Source organism: Hoplias malabaricus, chromosome 4 (genome assembly GCF_029633855.1).
Source record: "Hoplias malabaricus isolate fHopMal1 chromosome 4, fHopMal1.hap1, whole genome shotgun sequence".
NCBI lineage: Eukaryota > Metazoa > Chordata > Actinopteri > Characiformes > Erythrinidae > Hoplias > Hoplias malabaricus.
In genome coordinates this window covers 27,596,585-27,615,871 of record NC_089803.1, presented here as the reverse complement: position 1 = coordinate 27,615,871, position 19,287 = coordinate 27,596,585, and positions in this window count along the sequence as shown.

Below are 19,287 nucleotides of genomic sequence, written 5' to 3'. Positions count from 1 at the left end.
AAGTGTCCATAGGTGTGAGTGTGTGTGTGAATGTGTGTATCTGTGTTGCTCTGTGAAGGACTGGCACTCCCTCCAGGGTGTATTCCCGCCTTGCGCCCAATGATTCCAGGTAGGCACTGGACCCACTGCGACCCTGAACTGGATAAGTGGTTACAGATAATGAATGAATGAATGAATGAATGCATGAATGAATGCATGAATGAATGCATGAATGCATGAATGAATGAATGAATGAATGAATGAATGAATTAATTAATTCTAAAATAAAATAATAATTGGATGCTGGGACATGCAAACTGTTATTGCACAGTGTGCTTGTGTGTTTGCAGGAAATATATTTCAGGCCTAAGTTACTGGACAGTTTTTGTTGTCGATGTTGTTGTTTTTGGCTGTGCACACCAAAGGCACAGAAATAAAACAATGACTATGACATGAATAATGAGAAAAATGAAGGAATATGGGCTGAATCATATAGGAAGTGTTATATATATATATATATATATATATATATATATATATATATATATATATATATATATATATATATATATATATATATACACATATACCCTTAGGAGAAAGCCTACTGCTTACAATAGTTTTCTTCTTTTCTTTCAATTCATATTCTTATTGTAAGATTACTGAACTCTGAATTGTTTTTCATAAAGCCCCTAAACACCCATGATAGGAGAACAGAGGAGCAAGGGAATAGATCAGTCTATGACAAACAAAAGTTTGAAATGAAGCCCAGACGTATTAGAAATGCAGGAGTTCTCACTGATGTGTCGCTGTGCCTGTGGATTTCTCATGGGTTTCTCTTTATCATCTTTAAAAAGTCATAAAAATTGCATAAGACTTAAACTTACCTCAGAAATACATTTTACTCAAACATTCATATAACTTTGTTGAAAATCTGTACATCTCCAACATTTAATGATAATCTTTTTAGGGATGGAATTGGGAGAACATTTTATTTTATAATGGGGTTAGTGTAGTGTAGTGGGTAAAATCACAGTAGATGGGGGTTTGTGTCTTGGCCCTGACTCCTGTATAGTAGCCTTTATAACATGATTAGAATTGTGAGCCACACTAAATGAGTTCATCGCTAAAATGCCTTAAATGTAAATTTGAAAAGTATTTCATTTTGCGACTTTTAAATATTAGGACCCTAGAGTCTTGAGTATTGTCGGTCATTCATGTTTTGTCATTCTTTTGTTTGTTTGGTCTTTTTTGTGGCATTATTTCTTATGTCTCTGTGTTTCTAACTTTGTGTTGCATTTTAGTTAATCCTTCTTAGTTTAGGATTTATTGTTTATGGCCTAGTCCACTTCAAATTCATGTTACATTTTTTGGTCTTAGACATTGTTTGGGATTATATTTTGTTCATTTAGAGTTTCTTGTTTTAGCTTTCCTCTTTCTTCTTGGTTTTCTTTTTGTCTTTGTGCTCATAATTTTCTCAGTTTTGGCTTAGGTTTAGCTTGCTTATACTGTTCTAGTGTCTCTTTGTCTTTGCCTCTGCTCTTGGTCATTCTTAATCTAGTCCCGTGTTTATCTTCTGATTGGTCTCTATGTAGGTTTTAAGTCCTCAGTGTATCTGTTTTAATGCTATGTTCTAGGTTATTCTATAGGTACCATAGTCTTTGTTTCAGTCTGTCTGTAGCGCTTTACTGTTTCTATTTCTGTTTGAATTTGCATATATTCCGTCTCCATTTTCTCCACATGAATAACATTTCTTCTGTAATCTTTAGTCATCCACTGCTGTGATCTACCAGGTTCATTGCAGGTTCACTGTGCAGTCTTTTTAGCAATGTACCAATGTAGCAATAATTATCTGTTATTATTATCTGTAAGCGCTTATCCAGTTCAGGGGCGCGGTGGGTCCAGAGCCTACCTGGAATCATTGGGCGCAAGGCGGGAATACACCCAGTCCTTCACAGGGCAACACAGACACACACACACACATTCACTTTTGAGTCACCAATCCACCTACCAACGTGTGTTTTTGGACTGTGGGAGGAAACCGGATCACCCGGAGGAAACCCACGCGGACACGGGGAGAACACACCAACTCCTCACAAACAGTCACCCGGAGCGGGAATCGAACCCACAACCTCCAGGCCCCAGAAGCTGTGTGACTGCAACGCTACCTGCTGAGCTAAATTCCAAATGCAAATATTAGGATGATATTGTAATCTGGAAAATGCATGCATTGAATGAAAGACAGTTAAACTGTTATCTTTAAATGTGTAATTTCTGGTTTTTGTACCATGCAAATATATATATATATAAAGGAATATGGGCTGAATCATATAGGAATCAAAGCGTTATATATATATATATATATATATATTTTTTTTTTTTTTTTTTTTTTCACTTCTGAAAGTGTTTTACAAAAATAAACCACATTTAGAGTAAGCAATTTTTTTTTTCTTCTGAAATTGTTTAATCAAATCTGATTACAATACAAACCACTTTTTCTTCTCTGACCCAAGTAAAAGATCAAGGAAACACTCTAAATTGTAACTAGCTTTTGGAAAACTTGTTCATGTCACAAATTCAAGACAAATGGGCCAATAAAGGTTACAATATTTTACAGGGAAAGTTCAGATTGAGATTTGATTTTCTTGTAAATTTGTAATGTGCAATTATTTGTCATTGTACAACGTAATGTGTCTTCTGCATTTAACCCATCTCTGGCAGTGAACACACACACACACACTACTGAACTAGGGGCTATGAACACACACCCAAAGCTGCAGGCAGCCATCCCCAGCTGATGGAGGGAGGAGGACAGTGCTGTACCTTCACTCCCACAGGCCCCAATTTTCCTGCCAGTGATGGGAATCGAACCAACAACCGTTCAGTCCTAAGTCATCTTCTTTAACCCTTAGGCCATGGCTCCCCACTTGTTTTTGATAATAAAAGGTTTTGTTTTGACAGTGACATCAGACACAACAAACTTTCCAGTTTTTGTCATGGGGGCATACTTTTGTGGATGCCAGCCTCCATTACCAGATTGATCACATTGCTTTCCTACAACTCGAACAGCCCATGGGTTGGGGAATGTCCAGTCTGTGCATCTAGGGTGGAACTAGATTAGGGCAGAGGGTAAAGGTCAGAAGATGAGAATACAGTAGAAGCTGCCAGTACTTACTAGATGTGGGAATAGGGGGGAGGGCGGGTGGAGGCAGGGGGAAGTGGTGGTGACAGATGTAACAGAAGCTGTAGTTTCAGCCTGTAGGGACCAGTGCTGATGTAACTGTCTGCTTGCCTTGATAACCCCCTGGAGTCTGAGGGGTTTTCAGACACCCTGGTGTAGTCTGACATGCCTTGATTGTTTTACAAATTGTACGCATCTGAGAAAAAATCATTTCAAAGTGTTACACATGCATTTTTCAGAACTATCTCTGCAACAACAGTGTTGAATCAGTAAGAGTGTCATACATCTACATTTTGATTAAATTTACTCTAAACTTAGACTTTCCAAAAACCTATTTTCAGAAGTGCTGATATACTGTGAAAAAACACATTCTAAACATTTCTCACCGGGACCTTTGAGGTCAAAACTTTGTGAACACGGGTCTTGGCAACACACTGCTGATTCTACTTTTCATAAATTGTATGTAATTTTATACTTAGGACATAACAAATGTGAGGTGACACTCTGTTTTTCTCAGTCACTGGCTCCTACGTTGCATATGTATGAAGATAGGTGCGAAAACCGAGGTGCGAGGTCCCCACCCCACTGCCTAATGAATGGCCCATTAGCTGTCACTGCCACAGCTGTCAAAAGAGAAGAGACCAGAGGCAGAGTTTATCACAGTTTATTTCAAAAAAAGAGAACTAAACAAGCAATAAAAACAAAAAAATAAATAACTGGCATGAATTAAAATAAATGGAAAATGTGTTCACATGTAAACATAGTGATAATATACTAAAGATAGTCATACTGTATATCCTTGTGTGTGTATATATGTATGAGTCAGTTCAACAAAAGATGCCAGTCTCTAAAACAGTTTCTGTCTGGCTGCATGCAAAGGTAGACATCACACTGTTCACACTTCCATGGGGTTTTTGCATACCACACAGCTGTTCAACAAGCTCTTCCATGAATGCCTTGTGGGTCAGGCTGTCCTGTTGCATAAGTTGTTGTGGAGAATGTAGGCATTGGTAGCAGCAATGTCCAAGAAGTGAAGAAACAGTTTTCTGTACCACTTCAAAGTTTTGTGCTGAGTTGTGTAATGCAAAATGCTAAACTTACAGAGCAGATGTGGAAGGACCATGTGTTTACACGTTGGTGGTTGCAGACTTGGTTGACGCCGTCGTCTTTGCTTGGAGGTGGAGTATTTTCCACATTTCTGAAAGAAAAATAATAAGAAATGTGAGCTTCTGAGCAGTTACAAAGATTAGCTATTCATGCCAACAGTCACTACAACTAATAATTACTTGTATTTCAAATACAGTACTTGTATATGACCTATGTATAGCAGTACATAGCATAACAAGCTACATAGGATGACACTATTACATTCACACAGGCCATTTACACATGACATTACCACACTAGGCTAAACATTTACAGCCATAAGCCACACTTATGGTACTGGAGCCTCGCATGCTAATGTTAGCACTCTCAGCATGCACTCAGATTAGCAACAGGCTACACTTGAATGTCCCGTTTACACAACAGCGGGTTTTTTTTACATTAATTTATGCTTTCATATACAAAGGAATACTTATTTAATTTATTCTTTATTTTAATTTATCCGGAATTCGCGGAGTGTACACAGTAAGCGCGAAGCGTGGGTTTGTTTCATTTGAAAGGAAATATTTCACTTACCTATCACAAAAACCCTCCTTCGGATCAATCCGCATCTCAAAATAAATCTTTCTTCGTCACTGTCCTCCCCGCTTTCGTCAGATGAGCTGAAATCCTCTTCATTTTCCAGAACAAAGCTCTCCTCCGCAGTGGCTCCAGCTCCCGTGAGTGCGACATGACGAAGCTCCACGTAAACAATTCCGCGACATGTGCTCTGTATTTGGGCGTTTTCATGCAAATTATCAGCCAATGATCCTCCACTAGCAGCTGCCGAATTACCATAGTGTCAACATATGAATGGCAGAACGCGTCTATGGGCGGAACAAAAAAGCTTGTGCCTCAAAAATGTGCCGGTTGTTGTTTACGCTTCTCTCACAAGAATATAAATATATATATCGTTTCATCCTATATATAGTTGGAAAGTAGACCCTTCAAGGTTTCCGAGGTATGTTGTATTTTTTTTTAGGATAAAATCTCGCAGAGTTATATACGTGTTTATGTGGAATTTCAATTTTATCCCGCCGGCGGCATAGCCGACCTCAAAGGGTTGATAATGTCTAGTCATGGGTCAGCCTATGGACCTTTGCTGTCTGTTTGGTGGGGAGAAACCACCCATACTATTGCTTATCTTAACTGCTGAACTATTTGACTGATGTGCAGTCCATTGCCAGTCATTAATATTTCACATCATCTGGTTTACTTTGGATAGGAATGTACCAATATATATTTCAGGGTGAAAAATCACATCTGACAAAATCTTTGTTATTGACAGAGTTTTCCCATTTTTCTATAAATAAGACACCTTCCATATATTGTGCATTCTTGATTATTTATAAATAAGAAATACATGAAATGCCAATGGATATCACTGCAGTACCAGTATTTGTGCTGTAGCAGAGTTCACCATAGCTCCTTGATTCTTGTGTGCAGCCTCGTGAAAAATGTTCACAGGTAACGCATTCGCTATTTCAGGAGAGTATTCATCAGAACTTCATTCATATGACCTTTAATCAATTTAATGTCTTTTTGAAGTTACTTTGATCAGCATCCTCCACAGTGGCTGGCTACGGATCCATCTATTTCTCCCTAGGTTGCATCGTGGGTTGTATGAAATCAGCCCAAGCAGAGTAAAAATCTTGGGGAGTGATGCATGAGTGTGCGGTAATTTATTTGGTGTGCAGCGATTGTTTTCCTCTTAGGGGCAGGTTGATGAGAGGTCTCTGAGCTGCTTGGTTCATTCAAATGTTCACTGCCAATTTATGTTTCCCCTGAAAAGAGAGCAGCCACAGTGACTTATTGAAAGATGTGTGTTCCAATCCAATTTTTCTACACCCCTGCCCCCCTACCACACCCCATCTAACTCAGTAATATGCATTGTGTCACTTGTATAGGAATTAACCTTCCCTATCCTTCCTCCTTCCACCACACTACTTTATAATGATGCTTTGCTCTGTGGCTGTGTTTTCCACTATGTTCAACAGCACAACTCCACAACACAACCTGCTCAACAAATCCCGAGTTTGTGCTGTTGAAATGCAGTATTGTTACCTGCATGAGGACATTTTATATTTGGAGTGGTGATGCAGTGACAGCCAGTTGACTATGTTGACTTTTCACATACATCACAAAGATCAGTGAAAGTACAGCTAGTAGGCAATGTCCCTGCCTGAGGTGTTGCTTTTGCATAGTCATGACTTCCTATCTCATAAGAAGGAATGCTTTTCTAGCCATTATTATACATAGACATGATGATGCATATGATACCATTCTTATGACATGACAAGTCATTAATTTGTAAAGCTAGATCATTATAAAATCTTAATATTATATTATAATTATTAACTACATCATTATAATGATAGAGCAATTCATGTCTAGGAAATTATAATTCATGATTTTGTAAAGGTAGGCTATAATTATGATTATGAAATAGTAATTCATTATTTTGAAAAGCTATATCATTACTGTGATACACTAAGTTTTATTTGTGGAAAAGTAGCACATTATTTTGAAAAGCTTCATCCCAGACAGCAATGAATATTTGTCCCCGTTGTCACCCAGTTTTAAACTTGATTAATGGCATTGACTCTGAGTGAGTCTACCTGCTTCAGCACAGCCACAGGTCCATATGGGCCATATGCCAGGCATATTGTGGACCAAATCTACATCTGGTCCATACAACATATGTCATAAGTTTAGCTCTGCTTATTATAGCTCATGTCTGGCCAATGCAAGACTTGCCAGTGCCACAATTGAGCCACAAGTGGCAGAATTGGCCCAAAGGTGTCCACACTCTGAGATCATTATCATAATTAATTATGAAATAGTAAAGCTGGGTCATGCCCTGTGAAGGACTGGCGCCCCCTCCAGGCTGTATTCCCGCCTTGCGCCCAATGATTCCAGGTAGGCTGTGGACCCACCGCGACCCTGAACTGGATAAGGGTAACAGATAATGAATGAATGAATGAACTCATTGACTCATTATATAAGAGTTACTGTGAGTGGAGATATCAGAACAGCAAATCCATCTTTATCTGCTCATTCATTCATTATCTGTAACTGCTTATCCAGGTCAGGGTCGCAGTGGGTCCAGAGCCGACCTGGAATCATTGGGTGCAAGGCTGGAATACACCCTGGAGGGGGCACCAGTCCTTTACAGGGCAACACACACACACAGACACTTTTGAGTCACCAATCCACCTACCAACATGTGTTTTTGGACTGTGGGAGGAAATCGGAGCACCACAACCGGAGCACACACACCAACTCCTCACAGACAGTCACCCGGAGCGGGAATCGAACCCACAACCTCCAGGCCCCTGGAGTTGTGGGACTGCGACACTACCTGCTGCGCCACCGTGCCGCCCCCTGCTCATTCATCCATTGTCAAATCAAGAAAACACTTAATATAACTGGGGAACTTGCAAAACAAAAGAAAGTGCAGTAGACCTTGTTAAATCAGGATTAACATTGGCTTGGCTTTTGAAAGTTGGCAAGAGCTGAGAATACACCATGCACTCTGACTACTCATCAGATTCATCCACTCTGAAAGAAGACTACATAACAATGTACATTTTAATAGCATTCTTCCACAGGATTGTGCAAATCTCACCAGAGAGGTCTCTAAATATCCACATCTTCAAAATGAATACTATCACAGTAAATGAAGCAGATGTTTAGATTGGATGTTATAGATTCTGTAAAATCTAAACATAAATATAGCCGCAAGCGGCAATTCCCAGGGTCCAAGCCTGTATTCACTTCTAGACGAACAGCGTGCCAGCATATGAGCTTTCCCGAGATAGAAGGGGATTTTTGGGGAAGTTTGTGTAATGTTTTGAAGGTGGTCCTTGCTGTTCTGGCATCTCTGTGGAGATGTAGCGAGAGATGGAGGAGTAGTGGATGACAGAGACAGCATCAAGCAAAGAAGTCACTCTGGAGCTGCTCACCCTAATGTTCAGGACCCTCAAATAGCAGATATGATGTGGAGTTGCTTGTACTTGAGTCTGTAATTAGTGGACACAGAAAAATCCCTGCTGGATGTGTTTGGTTGTGTACTATTCTCAGTCCAGCAGTGATGCTGAGGGATTTACAACTCCAACACCTAAGTCACGCCTGCTGTGTGTGTGTCCAGCCCATTGAAGACCAGTGTGAAAGCAAGCACTCTTTTTATTTCATTTAGTTTGTTGAATAATTGCCACAACAGCGTGTCAAAAGTTCAAACTTTTTTTGATAATTATTTACCTACAGTCTATACAGATTGTAAAAATACCAGTTGTTTATTCATAAGACAAATTTCCAGGGAGGAGTTCAAAAAGCTCCATTTTCACATATCTGTCTATTGTGAATAAATAATGGATTTCTTGATAATACTTGTAATTGCACAGATGTATTTAGTAAAGCAAATTGCTTGTTGATATGATTAAATTTTGCTGAGATATTCCATATTTCCATGTAGAAAATTTGAATTGTGACCCCTAGTGGCTATCGTTATTAATTTCTTCATGTGCTTAGTAAGTGACGCCATAGACATATCATGCAAGTATCATGATGATAGGACCTTGTTAAGGTCATCAAACTGCAGCTGAAATCTGATTGGCCGATGGCCATGTTTTTTTGAATATGACATCATCGGCATAGAATCTGATTTGGGACATCACCCACTACATGCAATCCTGTGAAGCATAACACATTTTTTGTTGTTATAGCGCCCTCTAGGCTTGCAGTTGCACAACCAAGTACTCATATTTTCCAATCCTTATAGGGATCAAGCATGTGAAGTATTGGAACATTTAGGGAAATCGTTTGCGAGTTACAGCTATATTTGTCTGATTTTTGGAACGCGAGCTCCACCCCTGTATTTGGGCGGAGTCTGGAAGCCAAGCAGTGATGAAATTCCAACTTTTTGATAATTTTTAAAGTTCAGGTTTTTAGGATTCTGCTGATACCACATATATCCATATTGCGTGCATTTCCAGGGACTAGTTCGCTCTCAAAAATTTGTGTGATTTTGCATATTATGCAAATTTGCTAAAAATATAAGTAGGCGGAGCAACCTTTAACACTAATCCTATTACCAAATGTATTAATATTTATAAAATGATTGATAATACACTGAGTTTCACTGAATGGTTTAGTGCTGAGTCCACATGGCAGGCTGTGGTTCAAGTCCCAGCATGGGCTAGAGCATCATACTTTAAAAATAAGGGTCTTTATTCAAGACACCTAACACTTCAGTACCCTACCTCTGTAACAACATTAACATTATAATTCACTTGGAACAAAATTTCCTGTCAAATACCATACATGTTGTGTGTTAATAATTTGAACATTTGTAGATTATCTATAAGTAAATATCAAAATAGTGTGGTTTTATGTTATATGATTTTAGTGTCATTTTATGTTATAAACTTGGACTGTTCATTAAAGTAAATATTTCCAAAAATAAAGCCATTTCACATGGAATACAATTTTTTCACACATAAAACATGATGTGGTTTTTAACAGAGTGGAAACTTCACACCACGTCCCAATGACGTTGCTGACATTGCATTTACACTGCTCCAGCACATCAACAATATCCCACTCATTTTTAATGGGAAGTGTTGGTTCCTTCAGACACAGCCTCATGGTGCATCATGGGTCTGGCTATGGAAGGCCATTGGGCTCAAAACATGTTCATGCATGCACGTTAACATGTAATTAAAATTTTGCGCATCAACATGTACATTTTGGTTGTGATACTTATATATGCATAATAGGACTTACATCACACACTGTAGCTGACAATGAATCATAAACCCTCTGTGAATGTAGCCCCTATATTTCATCTTAATAATTCATAACATAGTGAACTAAGCATTGACCTATGCGTTCTGGCGTTTCAAACCTTAAAATTTGTAAACATGCATATAATTATTTAACTTCATAAAATGTTCTGAAGCATTTCATAATTTTTGTATCAAACAAGCATCACTATTCTCTCACACTATGGCTGTGGCACACCTTGAGGCATAATTAATTCACATTTATAAATGATGCATTGTTTTAATGGCATACTGCCTAAAATACACTGTGTCAAAACAAACCCAGAGTGCAATGAACTTTCCAGATCCTCCTCTTTCTAAAAACATGTGGAATGTGTGCACACACATTCATTTATTCATTTTTTTTAAATTTATTTATGTATATCTACTTCTATACATACTTTTAAAATGTGAGACATTATACCTCATTGAACATTGAATTGAACAAAAATCTCAATAAAAAAATTGCCCTTTTTTCTCAGCAGTGAATTCTGTGGTCATCTTTGTAGTGAGGGGCTTATACTATGTATAATATATATTATATATATATATTATACGGGGAGTTCAGCAGTGTTTCTAAAGGTCACTGGGGTGGAGTTTGAGGCTCTGTTTCTGCGTGCTGAGATTACTGAACGATCATTAACCTAGAGATGCAGATAGGGTTAAATTATGTTCCCTACTCGAGTCCTACCATATGGCCAGTGTGATTGGCTGTGCCTTTCCCTGCTGTCATGTGAGACTCTGTAGCTAGGTTTGGTTGTGAGCAGTGCCAAAATTTTCCAGTATGCGAGACTTTCTGTGCAAGACTCAGGTGCAACATGGGTGACACATGGTGTGTAAAGCGAGGGAGAATAGTAGCAAAAAGGAAGAGAAAATCCAAATACACAAACTTACCCAGAGGAACTACATGTGCGAATGCGACCATCCGCAACATTCGTCCTGGACATTTTCCTTCTTCAGTCCTTAAAGTCAAATTCACTAATAAAATGAGTCCATCATGATAACATTAATGCCAATGCTAGGCTTTGGCGCATAGCAGGGCCGTCAATGAAGATGAATGATTAGGGGGGCTAAACTTTAACCAAAGGGGTCTGGGGGTAATTGCCTCATAGACACAAATTTCTTTGACGAGGTACAGATTAAGCAAAGCCACACGGAGCTGCTGCCTTTGCAAAAAAAAAAAAAAAAAAAAAAAAAAAAGGTAGAAACAGGTAGAAAACTATTACCAACAACTATTACCTCATTATATAAATATATATCTGTAAAATATACAGTAATAACATCAGGAAGAACACAAACATCAGTTCAGTCTGCCCTAAATACTGCAGTGTTTAATGCATTAATATTTTAACTGGCCTTTTCAGCAGGATTACTTTACATTCATCAATAATCAGGTGCATTCATCAAAACTAGAGCATCAGTGGCTTTTTAATTTAGTTAAGGAAAGATTGTAATTTAATTAATGTATTTTCTGTATTTTTGTCTTGTAATGACACCATCAGTAAACTCACTACACCTTCTCCCTGCATACAGCACATATGTAAGTTTGCCAACATTCTGAAATCCAAATAAGGAACGCAGAAGCAGGGGGACCAGTATTCACCTGTAAATCCTTTCTGACTGTAGTAAATCAGATTAAACATTTTTGTTCTCAGACATTTATTAAGCCACTGCCATCAGGACCACCAGTGCCTGTCAGTAGCCTTTTTGAACAATGGCAAAGCAGAATCTGTCTATGTATTTTGCAAATACTGTATTACAGTTTATTATTATTACTAGATTATTTTAAATTGTACATTAATTATAATAAGATCCATTGTGAAAGAATCTCATTGGTCTAAGAGCCTAAAAGACAGTCTTGTCCTCATTACATTATCAAATGCCCAGTCAAAATAACATAGAATTAATAATACAAAATATTACTATTAATATTATTAATACTATTAATACAGTTTGTTAAATTATCTAATGTGATTTTTACTTTCATTCAAAAATTCATCTATTATGTGCTGAGTGAGAATGAAGTATAGTTTTTCCAGGTCACAGTGCTAACATTAGCTCTATCTGAAAGCAAAGCTGTAGTTGTGGAGAGTTTTTCAGCAATTACTTGCTTTTTTCAACGCCACTGCAAAACAAAGCCCTGTATAAGGGACTGTGACTCCATTGGCTGCAGCAGTGAATGATGACCAGACAACTCTGGCTGCTGATTGGCTAAATAAATGTGACAACCAATGAAAAGCGCGTTCACTGTTTAGGAGCCGTGGAGAATCTGCCCCTCTCTCCAGCTGAGAGAGACTTGGTTCAAAACAGAATGCATCTTTAAGTGTCCAAATACGGGACAATTGGCACTACTATATGTGCATATTCTGTTAAGAGAAGCAGTGGCCTAATAATTAGAAGACCGGGCTTGGCACCGGAAGGTTGCCGGTTCAATCCCCAGGACTGGCGGCAACATCCATGGCTGAAGTGCCCTTGAGCAAGACACTGAACCCAAAACTTCTCTCCGGACGCAGGGGAGGGCTGCACAACAAACTGCTAACAGTCAGTTTTATAGGTCCCCACCAATGTCTAGAGCACATTTACACCCATGAAGGAATTATATTTCTTTCATCTTCTGCATTTTAGTTCTCAGCGTGCTGCTTATGTTTCAAGCTTTTGTGTTCTGCTACGAACAAGACAAGCTGTTCAGCCATCATATTCCTAGTCGTTTATTTGGTTCTTTAACCATGATAACGGCGCTCTGATTTTTAATGCATAAATCAAAGCAGAAAATAGAACAGATTCCGCAGTGACACAGTTCGTCAGTTTCAGACTTGGTGTGAAAGACACTGTTAATATACCTGTGTTTGTTTTCTAAACTTGCTGTGCTTTTTTTTTTTTTTTGTAAAAAGGGCAATTCAATGTGAATACAATATTTTGTATTTTGTGCAAAGGCTATTAATATCAAGATGTATAGCATATCTAGAGTGTATATCAAAAGTTACCCAGTATCATTATGGCCTTGGTTTCTGGCTTTGACACTACTTTCGTCCATATGTTGAAAGACAACAACAGATGCCATATGATGCCACAACTAGAACCAACCTTTTGTAGTTGTGTCTACATGAGCTAATGATGTTACAACACACAGCCAAAGACACAACCAACAACTTTAATGTCTCCTGGTAATGGGGCCGTGTATAAAAAGCAGAGAGAGTCATTCTATGAAGACACAAGCTGATTTAAAGCTGCAGTTCTATCCTTTAACAACTAAAGCCTTATTTTCTACTATTATATTTTGGGAAATATAGCTAAACAGTGAAGAAGGGGGAATCTAAAACTGCTTTGTGGACTTTGCAGAAAAAGACCTTAACCCATCTCTTAAGTTAAACAAGAGATAATGCAGACAAGGAGAATTGGTGAAGTAAGGTACCGGTGTCCAGTAATTAACTTTGGACTACAAAATCATCTCAGTTATATAAAGGTGCTCCATCACTACAGAAACACATTCTCCTGCACCACAGCTGAGTGCTGGAGAAAAATTATACCTCCCTAATTGATACTTTTCTTTGGACATGGTGACCTTGAGTTCATGAGCTGGTCCTCTTGATTGTCCCATTTTGATTCATATTTTCTAGTAGGATATTACAAGTAATAAAATTGTACCACAAAAACAATACTAACTGCCAAATACTATAAATATTAATATGGGGCTGGAAAGTTAAAATGGATGCTGCATTCATAGATACATTAAAAATCAGACTGACCACTGAGAGCCCTGTTGTCATGGTTACAATCCTAACAATTTTAAACTTGTATTTGATGTGAGCAAGCATTCGCCCAGTAGACCCCTTTCTTCTTTCCATTTCTCTATAGCCCTATGAACTGTCACATGTCTGGGAAATCAAGGCTACCATTGCACCACCTCAAACTAATTGCCAAAAAGATCCGTAATTAGTATAGTTATATTTCTAATTCAGTGGGAGTAGGCTGTATTCCCTTATTTGTCTAGAGTTTTAATAGCTCAAACAAGTGATCTATGACTAAGTTTAAACTTAATCAGTTGGTGTGCCGGGCTACTGGAGGGATAAAATGAGGAGTGTGCAATTCCTCTGTGGCCTCTTTGAAGAGAGAGGAAGCTGTGTGGAGGAAGTTGGTGGAATTGTGTCTATGCGCTGTCTTAAAGCTAAGCTCAGATTCCTAATATAAATCCTCACTTCCAGCCAGTCACCTTGATATTTTCTAATGCTCATTTTCATTTTAAATCCACTCAGTCACATAAACATGTGTAAAATTATAAATAAATAAAAGATAGCTTTTCATGAGCTCTCTCTCTCTCTCTCTCTCTCTCTCTCTCTCTCTCTCTCTCTCCTATAGACACAAAATGGTGAATGAAAGTATTAAAATTTTGGAGGGTCACAAAAAATGATTAAAAAAATTATTTCATAGTGATATTAACATATTTTCTATGTTAATTTTCTATAGACAAATAATAGGTTTGCTTGCAAATTTGTTACTTTTCTCTATCTCTGTCTCTCTCTCTCTCTCTCTCTGTCTCTCTCTCTCTCTCTCTTTCTCTCACACACTCTCTGCCTCATCTGTGTTTAATACACTCTTTATTATCAGGACTAAAGTGACATGACGCTTTATTGTCTCCTCATCACTGTTTTTACGAATAAATGTATTCTGAATTAATTAATTAAGCAACATACATTATAGAATGACACATTATTCACTGAAATGCTCTGAAATGTTGCTGATATTATTTAACCTAAAGATTCAATCTCTCTCGAACCACCGAAGACAGGAAGAAACTTGTCAGGTGTCTCAGTGGGAGTGGTGTAGAGGTATAAAAGGAGCGTGTCTACAATTTGCTGACTACAGTCTTTTTTTCACTAGGCACTGGAAGATCCATTTTAATGTAAGATGCAACCAGCATCTCTGACATTTATTGATCAGTGCTACTTTATTGAAATGTAGAACAGTCTCCACTTACCACTAATAAGAGATTCTATATATTGGATGTCACCGCAGCAGGGCTTCTGGCCCCTCATGCACTTTCACACCAGCCATTCAGCACGACTTTTGTATATGTACAGTATTCATTCATTCATTCATTCATTCATTCATTCTCTGTAACCCTTATCCAGTTCAGGGTCGCGGTGGGTCCAGAGCCTACCTGGAATCATTGGGCACAAAGCAGGAATACACCCTGGAGGGGGCACCCGTCTTTCACAGGGCAACACACACACATTCACTCACACACTCACACCTACGGACACTTTAGGGTCGCCAATCCAACTACCAATATGTGTTTTTGGACCGAGGAAATGGCACGCGGAGGAAACCCACACGGACACAGGGAGAACACACCAAACTCCTCATAGACTGTCAACCGGAGTGGGAATCAAACCCACAATCTGTGTGACTGCGACACTACGTACTGTGCCACCGTGCCACCCTATATAAAGTATATTTATATTCATCTGCATATGTGTTTTGTGATCATGTATGCTGGCCTTGTCCTGCTAATGTTGTTTAGGAGTACAAATACGTTTTAAAGCTGTTCTTATGTAACATTGTTGTAATTCAAAATTCAGATATTCTCCTGCTCTTTTGTCATTTTATGGTAATTTTTGTTGTCTGCTGGCTTTGATAACACTGTGAGGATGAGGAGACAAGTTTCAGGTGCGAAATGTTGTTCATTAACACAAGGATCAAACACAAAGTGTTAGGACAAATGAGAGGCTTCTGTTTTCACCAACGTGGAACCAGTTCGGGTTCCCAATTTCAAATATAATTTGTAAACCTTTGCCGCGTTTCCACCAGAATAAATTGGTTTGCAAACCAGAAAAAGAATAGTAGGTTCTTTAGCAAGATCTGTGATAATATCCATGGGTCTGTTGTGCTAAAGAAGCTCCAGAAAGCGCTCAGAGCCTGAAAGCAATAGTAATTGTGCAGTGGAGCTGGACAGGTCATTTACAGCATGTTATATAAATGAATAAATGAAGAAAACTATGTTTTCCAGAGCAAGTGACCTTGGTGTTGTTCAGAGGGTGTTTAGCTCTGTGAGTTTTTTTACATATTAACAGAAAAATTCATCATGAACAGAGAAAGGCTCTTGTAATGGTAGGAATAGCCAATGTTTTTGTATCAGCCTTACAAGGTTATCTTGTAGCAACTGCTATGTATGTGAAGAAAAACAGCCTGAGATCTAATGCATTCAGGGTCATGGAAAAGAGATGCTCAGTTACAATTAGGGGGAATAGAAGAACCTCTAGAACCTCTGATTATAGGAGAATGTGCCAGAGCACCATCATCGTGACCTTTGAGTGTGTGTGTGTGTGTGTGTACATGTGTTCTGCACCTGCACCTCCTTCCCCTGTGCAGCTCTCTCTTTCTCCACGGTGCACTGTGTAAGTGGTCTGACATGGAGTACACTGGGTGGGATGCTGAGTAAGTGACTGCAAGCAGATGGCTGAAGGGGAGGGTTACGCTAAAGGGACAAAAAGATAATTGACTCCGTTCTCCGACAGAATGTAGACGAGGCAGATACATTTGAGGACACGCTTTTATCTCCTTCAGTGAGAAAAAGAAAAAAGCTAATCTCAACTAATTTTTTTACAAGGGGAAAAAATCTTCCTTTACAAATATAAAGCAGCAAACAATATTTATAAGATTTATATGATTATTAATACTGACAAACTTTTTTCTGTAATGTGATCACATGAGATGAAGAATAACATTGATTAGTAGACCCTGAGAGCTCCATAGAATGGGTCCCTAATATGGGGTCAGTTATGTTTATAATTGGCTTAGTACAGAATTTGACGGAAGTAGAGACCACTAGATGACAACATAACGGACGTTTCATAATATGAAGAATTCTTGGAATAACTGATTTTATTGAGTTCAAGTAATCAACAAGTTATCTAAATGTATTTTAGATTAACAAAATCAGGAGCTCCTTAGTGGCACAGCAGTCCAAGAAGCATCCCTGTCCATCCCTGTCCTTCAAGAGCATAACTGCCTTCACACTCTACCCTTTCACTTTCTTTCTAATGACTGGGTGGAAATTCTGCAAAGACTGGGGTGGAAATAAAAAAAATAAAAAATAAATAAAACATGCAGCAGAAAAGGGAAGGAGTGAATGCAGAGTGTGACATTATGCCTCCCACCTGTAATCCCTCTCTCAGTAAATGAGTGATGTTATTTGCATTTTAGATTCATTCATTCAGTCATTTTCTGTAATCTCGTCCTCATCCTGTTTAGAGTCACAATGGGTCCAGAGCCGACAGAATCACTGGGTGCAAGGCAGAAACACACCCCTCTCCATCACAGAGTATCACAAATTCATCCACTCACTCTTGCTCACAACCAAACTTCAAATCCATGTATGTCCTGTTACATGCTCTAGAGTGCAGGTGCTGGCTGTTTTGAGGAGAAAGATTTATAGTTGTAATTCAGCGTCCTCTTAGCTTTAATCTCAAAGCTGACCCCTGACTCATCACTTTGCACAGGAAGAGAACAGAGAAAGAGAGAAGAAACGAGGCGGTGCAGGCGTTCACTGATGACCAGACTGACGAGGGGGCAGGAGGTGGACCCAAGCAACTGAGAGATGTGATAAACCTTAACTTGTCTCGTCCTCTCCTCACATCAAACACCCATCGTAAAGGAATTCCCTAATGGGAGCGGCGGTAAGGAACAAAACACTAAAATGAGGCTCGTTGAAGAAAGGGGACAGAGTTAAAGGTGAGGGCAGGGATGTAAATTAGCATCTGTTGAGAGGAATCTACCTGGAGAAGATGAGTAATGTCTATGTGAGGTGATAATTGCCTCGACCTTGACAGCAATTATTTCGGTGCAACCCCCCCTCCCCCTCACCAACACCATCAACTCTCTCTCTCTCTCTCTCTCTCTCTCTCTCTCTCTCCCTCTCTCTGATAAAAAGCCCCTCTAATTATATTTCTTACACTCCACTTCTCCGCCAAGCCATCATTTGCATTTTATCACTGAATGTAGAGTGTGAATGAGGGACCCAACTCACCTGGATTTACACTATTAAGCTAACTGTTGTGTTAGGAATATAAATAAATAAATAAATAAAAGGGCTTGTACAGTCAGTTACAACTGTCATGTCTCTATAAATCCCTCAGTTTCCTTCAGCGCTGCCAGTTAATTTCAGCATTACAGAGTTCCTAGCAATAATAGTCCAAAAAAGGACAACCAGTGAACCACTGAAAAGGTCATGGGTGCCCAATGCTCACGGTTGCACCATGCTCCTGCATCAGAACCAGCATTAACTTTTTCAGTAATTTGCCCTTCAATATCTCTGCTGGGGACCAAGCCAGACACCCTCCAGCCTTCACTGCCCCATACACATCAGAGAGCCTTGGGCTCACAAGTCGTGGTTCCTTGGACCAATTCTGTTACTGGTACTAGCCACTGCATACTGTGAATACACTACAAAATCCATTATTTGGGAAATGCTCTGACAAAAAACATAATTGGCTCAGACACTTGCCAGTTTTTCTGCTTCCAATATTTTAAGAACTGACTGTTCACACGCTGCCTAGTATAAGCCACCTCTTGACAAGACCTATTGTAGCAAGTCATTCAGTGTTGTTTAGTTTACCCCTCAGGGGCTTGAATGTTGTGGCTGAGAGCGGTGTAATGGAGGTTTCTTTATTAAATAAATGAAGGGAAAAATGTTAAAAGACTATATATAAAAATGGAAAAGGCAGACAAAATGTATACCTGAAGAAAATCCTGAACAATACATGTATCCCTCTGACTGACAAATCTGAAACACAAGGGAAGATATTTCCTGATCCAGGGATTCAGCCTGAGTTACATGAAGACACTTTATCTTGATGACAGGCCACTGAACATGCAAGCTTCAATAGCTCTGGATTGGACAAGGTTAGCAGGAGGAGACATCAGCTAGCTACCTTCCTCAGCTGCATGAGTCCATGTAGGTCACAAGTAAGCTGCTCTGTCCTTTGGCACTGGTCCCTCCTGTCTGTGTCCTCAGTCTTGACCCTGAGTGCCCTGCTCGCTCTCCTCAGTTCTCCCAGCGGGTGCAAAGGGATTCCTCCTTCAGTAATGTCTCCACTTTCATTTTGTAGGACAGGGCAGGCCTACTTTTTTGCTGGACTGCCATTGGCTCTATGGTAATTGTGA